This window comes from Protopterus annectens, chromosome 7.part0 (assembly GCF_019279795.1).
Source record: "Protopterus annectens isolate FY-2018-M chromosome 7.part0, PAN1.0, whole genome shotgun sequence".
NCBI classification, from domain to species: domain Eukaryota; kingdom Metazoa; phylum Chordata; order Ceratodontiformes; family Protopteridae; genus Protopterus; species Protopterus annectens.
Genome location: NC_056739.1, coordinates 906,678,089 through 906,694,655, shown reverse-complemented (window position 1 = coordinate 906,694,655; position 16,567 = coordinate 906,678,089). Strand labels below are relative to the sequence as shown.

At 40.0% G+C, this 16,567-nt stretch overlaps 1 protein-coding gene across 1 annotated transcript in view; it reads right to left on the bottom strand.

Annotated features, from left to right (window-relative positions):
- Positions 1-16,567, bottom strand: part of CACNA1D (calcium voltage-gated channel subunit alpha1 D) — a 5,051,180-nt gene that overhangs the window by 1,143,599 nt on the left and 3,891,014 nt on the right. The window lies entirely within an intron of this gene.

The window sequence follows — 16,567 nt, the reverse complement described above, 5'->3', positions numbered from 1 at the left end:
AAAGTGTTTATGTCTCATGTCTACAAAAATGACAGAGGTGATGCCAAAATTGATAGATACGGATCAATGTGGTTCTGTGGAGGGGAGCCAAACATTTGACAACATTAATAGAACAAGGATGATTCACAGGGAAGCAGAATGTAAGAAAATACCACTGTTGTTATAGGGTCTTGATGCAGAGAAAGCATTTGACAGAGTAAGCTAGGACTTTATGAGTAGGGCAATGAAAGCAGTGAAATTTTCTGATAAAATTATAAGGTTGATTAAGAGGTTATATCAGGGTTTGGAAACAAAAATAAAAGTGTGTGGTGGGAGGGTTCCTCGGATAAGTTCTGTTTGAGCAGACAAAACCAGGCTCTTTCCCCTTTGTTATTTGTACTATATTTAGAACTACTGGCAAAGAAAATAAAAGACTCAGAAATACAACAAAAAATTGGAATGGTAATCAAGAAAAGTTGGCTTTATTTGCACAAGATATTATTTTCTACCTGATAAAAAATGAAATGGACATTGCAGTGTTGTGGATCATTCTGAGATAGTTTCAAGTCTTTTCAGAATGGTACATTAATAAGGAAAAAACAAGGGCAATAGCTGTAAACTATGTACCCACACATGAATTGGTTAAGCAAAACCCATATTTATAGGGAAATGATAAAATGAAGTACTTAGGAGAAGAGCCAGATCACGGTCAAATGGGGACCTAGTCAGGGTAATGGATCGGACCCCCCCCTACACACACACACACACACACACACACACACACACACACACACACAGCAGCAACCCTCCTGCAGACCACCCCGCCCCATCCCCCACAGCAGTCCCCCAAAGCCATTCTAGTGTCCCATTACTTGGCTATTTCTCCCCAGATGCCATAAACCCTGTTCAAACCTGTCATTGTGCATACCATTTTCTTCTTTACTTCTACAATGATTACAGATATTTGGATTTAATTTAAAACTTTTATTTCAAATTTTATAGTACAAACACTGACAGACATTTTCTAAACAAAGCAATAAATTCTCACAATCAGGACAGGCTTAACATTAGCAGTAAACTTCTCTGCCCTTGAAACTCACATTCATTGAAGCAGCATTGAAACCCACGTTCAAAGAAAATGCATCTGGCCATTGGTGGGTTAAGTTTACCTTTGAGCTGTTTTCAAATCACAGGCCCCTTGCACACAATTTTAGGACCATGCATACGTTCTTCGATTCAAGTTCCTGATTGTATTAAATTATATTCCTTGTATAACACAGCACCACTTGTTAAGAGTGTGTTTTAAATTTGTAGCTTTGAACATTTTTTCTGGTAAGCAATGAAACAAAATGTATGAACCAATAAAGACAAAACTGGCCATTTCAGAACATTTCAACTATAAAAGGGCACTCAAACTTCTGTCACTACAATCCACCAATATCAGTCAATATGCACAATCTCTGCAGAAGTAAAAGCTATCTGAATAATTTCACAGTAAAGAGATTTGCAACTAATGAAGAAGTTGCTGCTAGAAATCAACTTTACATTTCCGTGCTTCATCTACAAATTCCGTGCCTGCTGCCCTTGAAGAATAAACTCCCTATGTTACATTAAAAAAATTAAGCTGGAAATATTGTTATAGAGAATGGGTGGCAAAAAGACAACAGGTTCACAGTTGCTAGGCATCTTACCAAAAGTAGACCACACTCAGAACTGCAGCCCCTCCAAGTGCAACACAGTATCAGAAATCCATCTACATGGTGCGGGAACAGAACCCACAGCCTTGTACATCGAAAGCAAGTATGCTACCTGTTGTGCTACTAACACTGCTTTCAAAATCTACAGCACAGTGATGATAATTCACTAAACAAAACAGTTCCACATTATTTAACACGAGCAGCAGTAAACTTCTCTTCCTTTGAAGTTCACTATTCCTTGAAAATGCCATGATGCTTATTCTTCTGGCAAACTACAGAGGATTGAAGTAATTAAATAATAACATGCATTGCATTGCATTTCAGGCTTCATATCCTTCAGAAAATGCAAGCTAACATAAAACCTATTATTCTAACAACATTCTAACTTTATAAGAGCAATAATCTGTCCCTATTTTTGTGTCTTTTTCCAGAGCAAAGTACGGTTGGTGTAGGGGATTCAGGCTATTGTCTTCTCTAACCAAGGTACAGAGTTTGAGTCTAGGTAAATTAAATAACCTACCATCCCTAACTGGGGCACTGTACACACACCAACACACACATTTATTTTTTGTAATGGGAAGAAGAAGCACATCATTTTACTCTGTGGGAAGAAGCAGCAGGAACATTGTGTCTTTAAATTCAGATTATGAATGTTGAACAGAAAAGACAAGACGAAGCAAGCAACAGCAGGTGTGCATGCTTTGACGGATGCATTCAGGGATGTAAGATGGCATTCTTAAAGAAGAATGCCCTTAAAAAAGACAGATCTACTATTTAATTTTTTTAAATGAAGAAGTAAATGTGGCAGCCCCCATAGCCAGCAGGCTCCCTTCCAGACAGCAGGGGCCCCTCCTAGCCAGAAGGCCCTAGGCCTCTGCCTAGATCACCTAGTGCTGAATCCAGCACTGCTTAGGAATATGGATTAAAAAGGATTCTGTTAGGACAGCTAAGTATATGAGGGAACAGACTAAACAAAAGATAAAAAAATGAGAAATTGGAAGCTCTGTTTTATGAATATGGATAGAAAGATAAAAGCAGATAATATGTTTTTAGCCCCTTTAGCTTTATACACAGGTCAGGCATTTTTATCAACCAGAAGGGATATTGTAGATAGTAATTAGTAAAAATCTGAAAGATTTTAGCTGGGAGGGGAAGAGGACAAGAGTTGTGTGGAATAAGCTGATCCTTCCATTAAAACAAGGTGGTTTGGAATTACCTGAATCGAAGGGGTATTTTACAGCTACACAGTTAAGGCTCCTATACATAGCACAAGCAGTTCAAAGTGGAGAGGACTGATGATGAAATGGGGGGGGGGCTCAAGAAACAAGGACAGACTGGCATTTTGGATGCAGATCCTCAAGGAGAATAACAATAATCATACAGAATATTATATTCATAAAGTAGAAGAAAGTGTTCTAAGAACTAAGCCAACATGGGAATGGAGAAAGGACAGTGTACTGATAGGGATGATTCCAATTAAGGGTATACAGAATAGGGAAGAGAAGGCTGGAATTTAATGGAGGAAACTGGCAAAGGAGACAAGGTACTGAGAGAGCAAGTAATTACAGAGGGAAAGGTAACAGAATAGGGAGATGCCTATAATTCATTTGGACTGCAGGTTAGAGACTGCCTTCTCTACCAGTGACTGATATCAGAATATAGGCAAAGAGAAAGAAATAGGGAGATCCTAAGCACAAGACCAGCACTGATAGAGTTTCTAGAAGAATTTAGAACATAACTGTTATTAAAAAGGGATAATTAGTAAGGCATACAAAATACTGCAAGATAACTACAGCAATCAATCAGAGGATGTTAGAAAGTAGTGGGAAGAGAGATTGCATAAACAATTCACAAAGAAACAAAGGGAAGATAAATGTATGTACGTCTCCCAAATATGCAACAAATTCAAGAAGAGTTAGGATCTTTGCTTAGAAGTGTTTGCATAGATATTGTTATACCCCAACCAGACTCCAAAGAATTTTTTCTCAGGTGGAATACAAATGTTGGAGGTGTGATGAGAGGAAAGAGGTAACAGAGAACATATTTTTTGGGAGTGTAATGAGTTGGCAGACTTTAAAAAATTCCTGCAGACTACTCTGCCAGAAATACTTGGTAAGCAAATTGGTATACCTAAAGAAATGAGTTTTTTGAGCTGTGATACAGAATCTGAACTGCATACACATAGTAAGGCCTTGTAGAGTTTAATGTTGGTTGCGGCCAAAAAAACAATTACTAGAAAATGAAAATCAAAGTGATTACAGTAATAGTGATAAAAGAACTGAACTGGAATTTTTAGAGCAAATTACATAGAAAAAAATGGCAATTGTGGGAGCAATACATACAGGATAATGTTTTGGAGGAGGAACAAGGTTTAAAGGAAGGCAGGAAATGAATGAGCTATGTAATGTTTGACTGACAATGACTGTATGGATTATAAGTGCTGTGCAATGTTTGCAACTAAAAATATGTCAGTAATGTTTGTTTTTATTTATATAAATGTATGATTGCCTATGTCATAAGTGTTAACTCAATAAAGATGTTTCTTGTTTAAAAAACATCAATTTCTTTAGTCAGTTCTTTTAAGTATGTATTAATACTTTTATTTGCTCTGCATACATCCACAGTTTTTGATAAAGTTGGGTCTGCTTTTCTTAAAAACATGGAACCAAATGGAAAACTCACCAAACAAGCCTGTGTATGAAGTCCGTTTATTGCAGTAAATACACACCAAGATTAAACACTTTCATCTTTCACATAGAAGACTTCATCAGAATAAAGAACACTAATTCAAGAATCATTTTTATATCAGTACATGTTACATAATAGATAGAACTGAGCCAATGGTATTGTCAAAAAAGTCACATGTAAAATGGTCACACTTGCAATATTAAATACACAGGATGTTAATATTCAAGCTAACTTAGCTTTTTACAAATAGAACATTGTTATATATTAAATACCTTCAGCATATGTTTAAAAATGCAAGCACAGTAATGCATGTAAAAATGTTAAAATACTTAAAGTTTCATAGATTTTTCTTTCAGGGATAGAAGTATTGTCAGGAATCATTTATACCTGGTGGAAAATTAGCTGCTAGTCTTTGTTGCCAAACCAGCTCTTTTTTTACCTTTGGTTCAATTTTATCTATTATCTAACATGTACTGGTATAAAAAGGGTTCTTGAATCAGTGTGCTTTATTCTGATGAGGTCTTCTATGTGAAAGACAAAAGCACTTAATCTTGGTGTGTTTTTACTGCAATAAATGGAGTTCGCACACAGGCTTGTTTGGTGCGTTTTCCATTTGGTTCCTGGTCTTCTGTTATTCACACTGCACCAGATTTTTGGATTTTCTTAAAAACATGCCTGCTTGATTATTTCTTATACCACACATAACTGTCTCTCTAATTAGTGAATTGTACAACTCACCAGATTCAGTCTTTGACATAACTTTTTAACACAGTAATTCAACCACCAGCAGTCTCTGAAGGGCACTGGACCCTTGTAAAGATCAAATGTTGAATAAATAGCAAGCAGTTTATAAACTCAAACTGAGTTCAGAACTTCTCAGTTTTTATCAGTGACATGCATAAATAAGAAGTTATGTACTCACCATATCATTCCATGTTTGTTGTCTATAATCTCACCTTCATTCTTGCTGGTTGGGTTCAGAACGGAGCATCTGTTCCAACTCGGCCTATTACTAAAGCTCGAGAGATTCCACTGGCTCGAGGCTATACCCTATCCCACCATGCTTAGGGAAGATAACCCAGATCTTGTTTGTAAAATAGTAACACATTTGAAATCATATACAAAAATCCCATTGGTAATAGTTATTAGCCTATGTTTCAAGAGGCAAGAAGGGAAGCAGAGAGCACAATTCACAACCCATAAAAATTTCCTCTCGATCCTCCAGGAGCGAAGGTTGGGGGAAGGAAAGTGGGATGCAAGAACAAAGGCAAGATTATGGACAATGAACATGGAACATTATGGTGAGTACATAACTTCTTAATGTTATGTTGTCCTATCTCACCTTCATTCTTGCTGGTTGAGACAGCATCCTACCACCTTCTTTCTTGGGTGGCTCAAGGGAATAAACTCTTAAGAACAGTGGAAGCAAAGGAAACCCTGTTCCGGGAGGCCATGTCTACTTTGTAATGAGTGACATAGGTATGAGGTTTGACCAATGTGGCTGCAGCACAGATCGAGTCCATAGGTAATCTGGCCTGAAAGGCGGCCGAAGTTGACATAGCTCTTGCTGAGTGGCCTCTAATCTTTCCTGGCAGTTGTTTATGTTGAGAATTATATGCACGGGTAATAGTCTCAGTAAGCCATTTTGACAATGTAACTTTTGATACTGGTGCACCTTTTCTGTTATCTGAGAAGGAAATGAATAACTGGTCAGATTTTCTAAATTCCTTTGTTCTATGCAAGCAGAAGTGTAACACCCTGTGGACATCCAATTGGTGTGGTGAATATTCTGTCTTGTTGCCATAGTTTGGAAAGAAAACAGGCAGGTCAATGGAGTGACTCAAGTTGGTCTCAGAACATACTTTGGGAAGGAATGAAGGATTCGTTCTAAGAGAGACTCTGTCTTTGTGAAAAACGAAACAGGGAGGGTGTATGGACAGAACTTGAAGTTCTGAAACCCTCCTAGGTGAAGTAATGGCTACCAGAAAGGCTGTTTTCCAGGTTAGAAATTTTAGTTGGCAAGAGGAAGCTTGTTCGTATGGTGGGAGAATCAGAGTAGACAGTACCAAATTGAGGTCCCAAGGAGGTGGTGGTTCCCTTATTAGAGGCCTTAGTAAAAATGTACCTCTCAGGAAAGCTCTGCACAATCTGTGAGACATTTTAGATCTCATGTCTCCTATGTGGTAGTTAGATATGGCAGTTAATTATACTCATATGGTAGCTGCTGCTGCGTCTTCATTAAAAATTTCTTCTAAGAAATCTAAAATTGTACTTACGGGGGCTGTGAAGGGGTCTATGTGACTCTAAGACGCCCAACAGGAAAACCTTTTCCACTTGCTAGCATAAAGCTTTCTAGTTGTTGTCTTATGAGATTATATTAGAATGTGTCTCACTGCAGGGGATATGTCTGGAAGCCTGGCTAAGACTGGAAGTGGAGCAGCCAAGCTGTCAATTTGATGGTTTGGATAGAGGGATGGAGCGTTCCTGACTGAGGAGTCAGAAGATCTCGTACCGGGTCCAGAATCCACAGCTCTTCTCTGAGATGGGACCATAGGAAAGGAAACCAGATTTGATGAGGCCAGTATGGAGCGATGAGTATTAACCTGCAACTCAATGATTTGGCTTTCTGTAAAACTTTGGGGATTACAGGAAACAGGGGAAAGGCATAAAGCCGGGGACCAATCGTGAACAAGTGCATCCCTTGGTGACTACCACGTTGGGGGGATTAGGGCAAGGTAGCTGCTGCATTTGATGTTCATAGACGTGGCAAACAGGTCGCAGCAAGGCTGGCCCCACTTAGAAAAATCTGGTTCGCAATTTCCTGTTTTAGGGACCACTCATGAGGCATTAGACTTGTTCTGCTCAATTTGTCTGCTATCACGTTGTATTTCCCTGGAATATGCACTGCAATCAGAGACTGCCCACTGCCATATTCTTTGAGCCTCTCAACACAGGGAGCAGGATCTGTTTCCACCTTGTTTGTTGATATACCACACTACCGACATATTGTCTGTATTACAATCGGACCTGGTGGAAGAGAGTTCCGGAATGCTCGCAATGCCAGAAGCACCACTCTCATCTCTACAACACTGATGTGCAAGTGGTACTCATGTTCCTGCCAAATTCCTTGGATGGTCTTTCCTAGATAATGCCCCCCCATCTGGGAAGCGTCCGTGGTCACTGTGGCAACTGGTTGAGGGAGAGAGAGCCTAGAGTTACCTGCATGGATTGAAGCCACCAACATAGGTCTTTCCTGCAGGAGCCTGTAATGAAGATCTTGTGGGACATGGGTAACTCCTGCATGGACCACTGAGCGAAGAGTAGCCACTGTAAGACTCTCATATGTAGACATGCCAGAGGTACTAATGTTATAGCAGCTGCCATAGTGCCTAAGACCTTTAGAACAAACTTTGCCTGTACTTTCTTTTTCGAGAGCAAGATGGACACTTGGTGCAGTTTCTGTACCCTGTCATGAGGCAGTTTTGCTACCATGTCTTCTGTGTTTAAGTCTGCTCCTATGAACGCAATATGCTGTGATGGCAACAAGGCAGATTTTTTTAAATTTATGGTAAAGCCCAGTTCCGAGCAAAGATGAACAGTAATGTCTCTTACTTTGGTTAGAAGATGCTCAGTGGTGGCGGTCAGCAGCCAGTCATCTAAGTATGGAAATACCTGGAATCCTAAAGGCCTCAGCTGAGTCGTGACTACTGCCATGCATTTGATAAACACTCTGGGGACTGTAGTGAGACCCAAGGGCAGAGCACGGAATTGGTAATGACTGGCTCACAGTCGGAAGCGTAGATGTCTCCTGGATTGCCTGCCCATTTTTATGTGGTAGTACACATCCTGAAGATCGATTGAACACATCCAATTGTCTTGTCCCAGAAAAGGGAGTATAGACTGCAGTGTCACCATCCAGAACTTTGATTTTTTTTTTTTATGGACTTGTTCAGCCTGCTGAGATCCAGGATGGGTCACCAGTCACCTGTTTTTTTGGAGCTAAAAAGAACCTTGAGTAAGTTCCGGATCTGGTTTGGTCTGTGGGGACTTCTTGGATGACTTTTTTTTAGCAACCTTTGTATCTCTAGGGTTGCTTGATCCCTTTGACAGGGTGGAATGTCTGGGACTGATCTTGTTTTTGGGGGTGGGGTGGAGAAGGGTATGTTGTAACTCCTGGATATTATTGACTGTACCCATTTGTCTTAAGTGATGTTTAGCCAGGCTTTTGGGTACAGTGATAGTCTGCCCCCGACTGCCTCCAGAGGTGAACAGGCAGGGCCTCCTTTCAGGATGCTGGAAGGGTTTTCCAGAGGACGTATCGTTGTCACCCTGATTTTGCGGACCCCCTCTGCCTTGAGGTTGGAGTCTTCTATTGTTCTTTCCCCCTCTGCCTCTGGGGGAAGATTCACCATGTGCGTCTGGCAAAGCTCTTTGAGATTTATGGAACCACATTTTCCCGCCCTTCTGGACTTTGGGATAAGGCCTGTTAGGAGGGAAAAACGTACTCCCACAGCAGACAGAGTTTTACGTTCTTGTTTGCACCTGGTCAGAGTCTCTTTAACTTTTGGCCCAAACAAGGACAAGCCGTCAAAAGGGGTGTCACTGAAGGAAGACTTAAAGGGCTCAGCGAACTCGCAAAGGTGCATCCAGGAATGCCTCCTCAGAGCAATTCCTGCACCAGTTGCCCTACTCGTACCATCGGCTGCATAAGAAATGAGCTGCATAGAGGAGTTGACTACTGAATTTAAGGTAGCAAGCTGGGTGGTCATCTTGTCTGGTACCCCTCCAGCTGTGGAACCTTGGAGGGTATCATCTAGCTCCTTTAGGAGATCCCTCTGAAGTCTGGTAAAATGGGTCAGACAGTTCAGCGATCTGAGTGTAAAAGCCACTGACGAGAATGTTCACTTCCTATACCTGTCCATCGTTTGAGATTCCTTATTCGGTGAATGGACAGATGAAGAAGTCTCAGCTAACTCCTTTTTGGTGGCTGCCGCCACCACCACCATAGGATCTAATGGGACACCTTTGGTTAGGAAGTCTTTATCCAATGGTGCAGTTATAAATTTGTTGGGCCTACTTAGAACCGGTTCCCTGGATTCTGGAGAGCCCCATGCCTTTCGACTAACAACGTTGAGGAGCTGGTCGAAGTGCGAAGACACCCAAGAGGTGGAGGGTTGAGAACAAAATGCCTGCAGCTATACAGACTCATCTTCAGAAGGGGTAAGAGTCTTCCTGACACTTCTCAGCTTCAGGATCTCTAGGATATCTGAGAAGGAAACATCCTCAGAGGGTGACTGTGGGGATCCTTCTGAATCATCTAAGTCCATAACGGAAGTGACAGCCTCCTCAGGGGAGTCGAGACGTTTCCTCTTACATGTTCTCTTCTGAGGGACCTCCCTGGAGGGGTCCTCTGGGTAGGTTTCAGAAGAGAGTGACTCACCCAATGGGGCGTTCTGGGGCATCAGTTCTCTATGCCAGGGGGGGGGGTAGAGAGGCAGACACGACACTTTTGGGGGAAGAGTGCTTGGATCTGAGAGTGGAGCCATCAGGGTGACAACACACTCCTCATCACCTCAAAGGCAGCACGACCTGGGACAGAGGGAGCCCCCAGCTCCAAAGCACCAGGGAACTCCTCCCGCACCAAGAAGGTGGGCTCCAAGGCCAATGTAGGTGCCAAAATCACCTGTGTTGATGCCCTGAGAGGCAGATTCAGATCTGACAAGGGTCCAAATTGACTCTCCTCCCTGGACCCTTCGACAGAAGATGACATCGAAGAGGTCAGAGCAGAAGTTGGGACCGAAAACCCTGGGGTGAGTCTCGGACCCGACTGTTCTACCACAAACATATCCAAGCACTCTGGCTCTGGAAAAAATCAGGTCGGGGGAGGAACAGAAGAAGGGGCAGTAGCAGTAGTTGGTTACAATTCCTTTTGGGCTGGACTCAAAAGGATCTTGGCCAGAGCCGGAGTCTGAAGCAACCTCTTGACCACCCGCTCCACACTGTCATCTGATAAACTCCTGGAGGATCGAGAGGACGGGTTCGAGAATTTGACACTAAAAGCCACTTACTGTAAAATAGGTGACTGAGGAACTGAGGAGACTGGCTCAAAGGTTGGGGACCGGCTCCATATATGGCTCCTAGTCGGTTCTGATGAAACTGGTGGAGCCAAAGGAGTAGTCTTTTCAGGCCTGAAAGCCTTTGGGTCCAAAGTTGTATCCTTAGGTAGCATTTTAGCCGGCTCAGAACTAGGAGCCAAAGAAGAAGCTCTTTTTGTTGACTTGTCAGACTTTGGGGATTGAGATGATTTGGAAGAGTTCTGGTTCCCTTCTAGCGCCTTGGCAAATGGAAGCAATCACCTGATCATAAGTTTATTTCTACATTGCTGCAGTACCCTAGAGCTGAACCCATGACAAATGGAACATGAGTTTTGTATGTGTACCGGACCTAAACAGTAGATACAACTAGTGTGTCTGTCGGTTAAAGACATCTGAGAACAGGAATCACACTTTTTGCAGCCTGACTGCTTCACTTCTTTTGCTTCCTTGGACATAGTGAAAAAACAACAACAACAACAAACACTGCCCAGGAAACTAGATTAATGATAATGATAACAAGACTACCAAAAACTATCAAACAATTAAACGCACCACACTATAAAGGTAAATATATATCTGCTACTCTTTTTTTTTTTTTTTTCCACAGTCACGCAGGGAAGAGAAAGGGGGCTAGAGGAGAGGTCTCTAACTAAAACGACAATCTCCTCTTGCCAGAGGAGACGTCTCTAACTTATACAATGAAACCTCTTAGGAAGGGAAGGAATTAGAAAAAAAGGGCCCTCTAATTTAAACAGGTTAAAGAAGTAAAGAAAGAAAGACGAAGCCTCTAACTTAAATGGGTTCGTCAAGGGTAAAATAAAGTTTTAGAGAACAGGATAGGAAGTTGTAGGCCTAACGAAAGCGACGGCCAGCCACAACAAAACGCAACAAGTGAAAAACTTAGGAATTCACCACAAGCTGAGACCCAAATCCACTGTCAATTAACAAAACAACAATATTTATACAAATAACTTAGAAATAACAGAATAATATTCAAAAAGTATTTAATTTAGCCTGAGACTAGTGAGAAGCACCCAATCTAGTTTAACGGCAAACAAGACCTGGGTTATCTTCCCTAAGCATGATGGGATAGGCTGCAGCCTCGAGCCAGTGGAAGCTCTCGAACTTTAGTAATTGGCTGAGTTTGAACTGATGCTCAGTTCCAAACCTAATCGGCAAGAATGAAGGCGAGATAGGGCAACATAACATCAAGGCATACAAACGTTGCAGGCTTTCCTGCTACTATTACACTGGCAGACAGAAACAAAACAACAAATGAAATTCTTGGAAATTTCTAGATGGAAAGCTTCCATGTTTTTTTTTTTTTTTTTTTTGGCTAAACTGTCCTGCATTAATAGAATTTGTAATGTTTACATTTAGAACACTTTTTTTCTAACTATAAATTATACATCTGTACTTCCAAACAGATACATTTTTGAAAACAAATATGTTTCTTTAAATATATATTCCCACCTTTCTGAGACTGCTTAATGCACTGGTATGCAATAATGCTCTGGAAACAATGCACTCACCATATTTTTCTTTTCCAACTAAGAACCATTCTGAATACATTTACCTAGTCCAAAATGCTACATATATCTTAATCAGCCCCAAATTTAATTACATGATAGACATGATCATTTTTACTTTGTACAGTATGCTGGGTCATCTCTGGAGCCTGTTTCCAATAAGGATAATGTGGGACATAAGCCAGTGTAGATCTCCCACTTACTGTCTAATTCCAAAAACTTTAGCTACTTAAGGATTCGTTATAGTTGAATAATACTGTTGGCGTAATTTTGCTGGAACCATTTGCTTAAATTCTCAGTGAAAAACAGAAATATAATCTAACTTCTTTCATTGCTGTTTATTTATGAAAGGGCCACAGTTTTAAAAAAACCCTTCAGTGATGTTCTCTAATTGCAGTGCAGTGTCATTCTCATAAAATACTTTAAAATGTTGACCCTTGACTCACAAAGTTAACAGGTACTGGTGTAGAAGAAGTATTATTAAGATGCCAGAAACACTTATTAATAAACATTTTAATGTGTTACTTCTCATTACACTTGCCTCGCTCTGAAACATGGGACATTCTATTATTACTCCTTTCCTGACGAGGAAATGAAGCAAGAATGATTTTGTGGCAGGAAACAGGGAAAAAGGAAGTGCCAGATTCACAAAAGACTGAAGACAGTTAGATCTGTAAAATGTCAAAACCAAAAAAAAAAAAAAAAAATTACTGAAAATGAGCTGACGTTACATACCTGTAGGCCTTACTCTCAGAAAGTGAACAGTACAGTATCACTACTGAGGAGTATTTAATCCCAAAATAAAAGGCTAATACATACACCTTAATGTCAGATGCTGCTTCAGTAGACAAAGCAATACCAAAATGTCATTTTCTGCTGGATAAAAGCACTATAAAATTAAGTGACTTGCTTAAAACTCATTGCTTCCTTCAAGAGTACAGTAATCAGAAAAAGGAGAGTTTCTGTGTATCCTTGTAAGAGCATACTAATCTTTACAGGAGACTTATCTATACCCCGAAACAAGCATCAGTATTTTCAAAGATTGAGTTCTGATATACTGGTAAAACTTAGGCAGCATGGTGACATCTTCTAAGCATGCATATAAAACTGCCAGTGTGGAATGTAAAGGGCTACAGTTATTAAGAAGCGTTAGCAAAATCTTGCCAAAATTTGACATACTCCATATTAACATTAATAATGCAAACTGCAGTGTGACACTGTCATGCTGGGGGGAAGTGTCTGTAAGCAGTAGATGTTGCCACTGATACTTGCTATCTAACATGCATGGTTTTGTAGAGTAACATTGTTTTTGAAATAGCACGAAAATATTGCATGCATAATTTGCATAGATTTTGCAATACCACAAAACAGCAGTATACTACCCTCTCTTGTTATACATCATTGGAAAGCTCTTGAACAGCAGAACAACTCTCCTAATATCTTGGATGTATCTTGCACACCTATCTAGAGATGTAACACTTTGTGTGACCATAATATTAGTAATTTTTATTTATTGTTTATTTATATATTTATTTAATGTTTGTTGAACGGAAAAGTCCAACTGGGCACAGGCCCTTTTTCAGTGGAGGCCCGGGGGGGGGGGGGGGGGCCCTAAACAGAAAGAAAAAAAAAACTGTTACAAATAAATTATACAATACATAAGCTCATAAAGTAGTGGTATATACAAGGATAACAATGTAAAAATAAGATATTCAAGAAAAGACAGAACAGTTAACTATACAAGAAAAAGATGGTAGTAAGCAAAGTTAACTAAGACAGAAGTAAACTTAGAGTAGGCTGTAGTAGAGAAGTTCAGAAAGAAACAGTAGAAGGAAAAGGCACAGTGGAATAGACAGGGGACCTAGAGAGAGATTGTAGTAGAGGAATTAGAAGAGAAAGAGAGACTCCTATCAGGCTGAGCAAGTAAAGATCAACAGTAAGGTGTAGTGAAGGAAAGCCTATAAAGATGGCAGGAAGAAGATGAAGGAATCAGCCAGGTGTAAGGCAGGAGCAAAGCCAAGAATTAGATAGGAGAAATTTGAACCGTAGGTGATTTGGTGTGGTAAGTATGTTTTGGGGGATTCAGTTTCATGTTCTGGCAATGCGGTTGGAGTAAACAGAATCGTCAGAAAAGTTGTTTGGTTTTGTGACTTGTGAGAGGAATTTGTCAGAAGATCTAAGTAGTCCTTTATTAGATTAGGGTTGAAGTAGGTTGCAGAGTGCAGGACACCTGTCTGGGAGGTAAAGCATGCTGTGGGAATAGTAAGTTGGGTGTATGTAAGGAAATTGGAGAGCTCAAGCCAGTTTAGTTGGCATAGGGCAGTACACAGATGGGATCTATGAGGAGAGTTAGTGATGAATCTGGCAATTTTGTTCTAGCAGGCATCTAGTTTTGCCAGGTTTGTTTTGTGCAGGTTAGCGAGAATGGGTGAGACATAAAGCAGAGTTGAGATTAGGTGTGCTCTGGCAATAGACTGTCTTGTGTAGTTGATGAGGAAGGGTTTGACTCCTGTATAGAAATCTTAAATTTAATGTGAACTTTTTTTTTTATAGTTAGGGTAATGCTTTTGTGAAAGCTCATCTTGTTATCGACTGTAACACCAAGAAGCTTAGTGTGAGAAACAGGTTTAATTTTTGTGTTATTAGAAGAATGTATCATGAAGGGAACAGGAGGCCTGAAGAGCTGTTGTGTGAGAAAATCATAAGTTTAGTTTTACTGGGACTGAGGATTAACTGAGTATAAGAAAGCCAAGATTTTACCTCTGTAAAGGAGTTTTGGGTTACTTCTAGGAGTTTAGAAAGACAAGGGGCTGTGCATATGAGTATGGAGTTGTCAGAGTATTGTATGGTAGTGGCCTAGTGGGTGGCAGTGTGAAGCTTGTTGGTGAACATGGAAAATAGAAAAGGTCCTAAAAAGGTCCTAGAATGGGTCCTTGTGGATGCCTAATGGGGCAGGAAGTAGAAGAGAGTGTCTGTTGCCATTCTACAGCCTGCTGATGGGTCAGATAAGTAATTATGGAACCATGTAAGGGCAGAGTGGCTTAGTTTAAGGGATGAAAGTTCATTGAGAAGTTTCTGATGGGAGACGGTATGGAAAACTTTGGACATGTCAAGGAAAATGGAGAAGACTAGATGCCCGTTGTTTCTGAAATGGCTGATAGAGTTTGTGAAGCTTAACAGAACTGTAGTGGTACTGTGGTTGGGTCTAAAGCTGTGTTGGGAATTAGTTAGAAGATTACTGGAAAATAAGTAAGGCATGAATTGGGAATGGATATATTTCTCCAGAATTTTGGATAGTGAAGATAAGATGGCAATAGGCCTGTAATTGGAGAAGTCAGTAGAGGTACCGCCTTTATGTAATGGGGTGAGGTAGGAAATTTTCCAACTCTTGGGAATGTACTGTTCTGTTATGGAGCAATTGACTAAGACAGAAATTGGATAAGAGATTATGTCAGTAGCTAGCCTGAAATATTCAGAAGGGAGACTGTCAGCAGTGAAAGGAGTAGGCCTAAGTTTATTGAGTAGTTTTTCAAGGGGCTGTTTCTTACAGTTTTGAGGAAAAAAGTGTGGGAAGTATTTTCTGGAACTTTGGGAATGGCTAGAGGATATTGTTATTGGTTTGAGTTAATTTTAGTACAGTTTATAAAGTAGATGTTAAATTGTGTGACTATACTGTCTGAAGAATTTGTATGGTGTTGGGGTTTTGGGTTGACCTAGCTTTAACAGCTGATTTATAGAAGCCCAGAATTTTTGGGGATTGTTTTGGTATTTTTGTTGGGTTGTACTGTAGTAAGATTTATTATCATTTTTGACCTGTTTCTTGGCTTTGTTTCTTAGATGACGATATGACTCGAGGGAGGTTTGGGTTTTGCTGGACTGGTATTGAGCTCAGGCTTTGTCTCTCGTTTTGAGTTATAGTTTAGTTTCTTTTGTCAGCCAGGGAGCACTGTTTGTTTTGATTCTAATAGTTCGAGGATCAACTAAGTTATTTAAAATATCCAGAAATTCATTTTTCTTTCTTAATACTGCAATATAAAATCAGCATGTACTGACAGGCCTTCAATACTAAAATCAGTGTGTAGCCCATTGTCTGATGAACAGCTTTCATATGTTACATATTTTTGCAACTCACATCATTTACCAGAAACTGCAAATCTTATGAAGTGTGACTTCAGAAATTTAGAGAAAAGGTCTCAAGAAGCAAATGGTTTCCTGGCTTAGAAGAAAGAAGAAGTGGAATAATAAGGAAATGAATTAGCCTCCTGTTGTACAGGATGGAATGAGTAAAGGGCAACTAAGATTCAAACCCAAGTCACTACTTTTTTGTGCATAATTTTAATCACTGTCCTATTCTGTTCCTTGTAATATACATCATAAAATCTTCCATTCAGTAGATATCAGGACAAAAGTATCATTGTAAAAAACAAATCTGAGATATAATGTTCTACTAACTCCACTATATACCTTCTAAATTTAAACATTTTTGTCAAAATGATGCTTACAAATGGTTTATTTTCATATCAAGTTTGACATAAATAAAGGTGCTTAAAAACTGTGGTAACAGTTTTATGTTCTTATA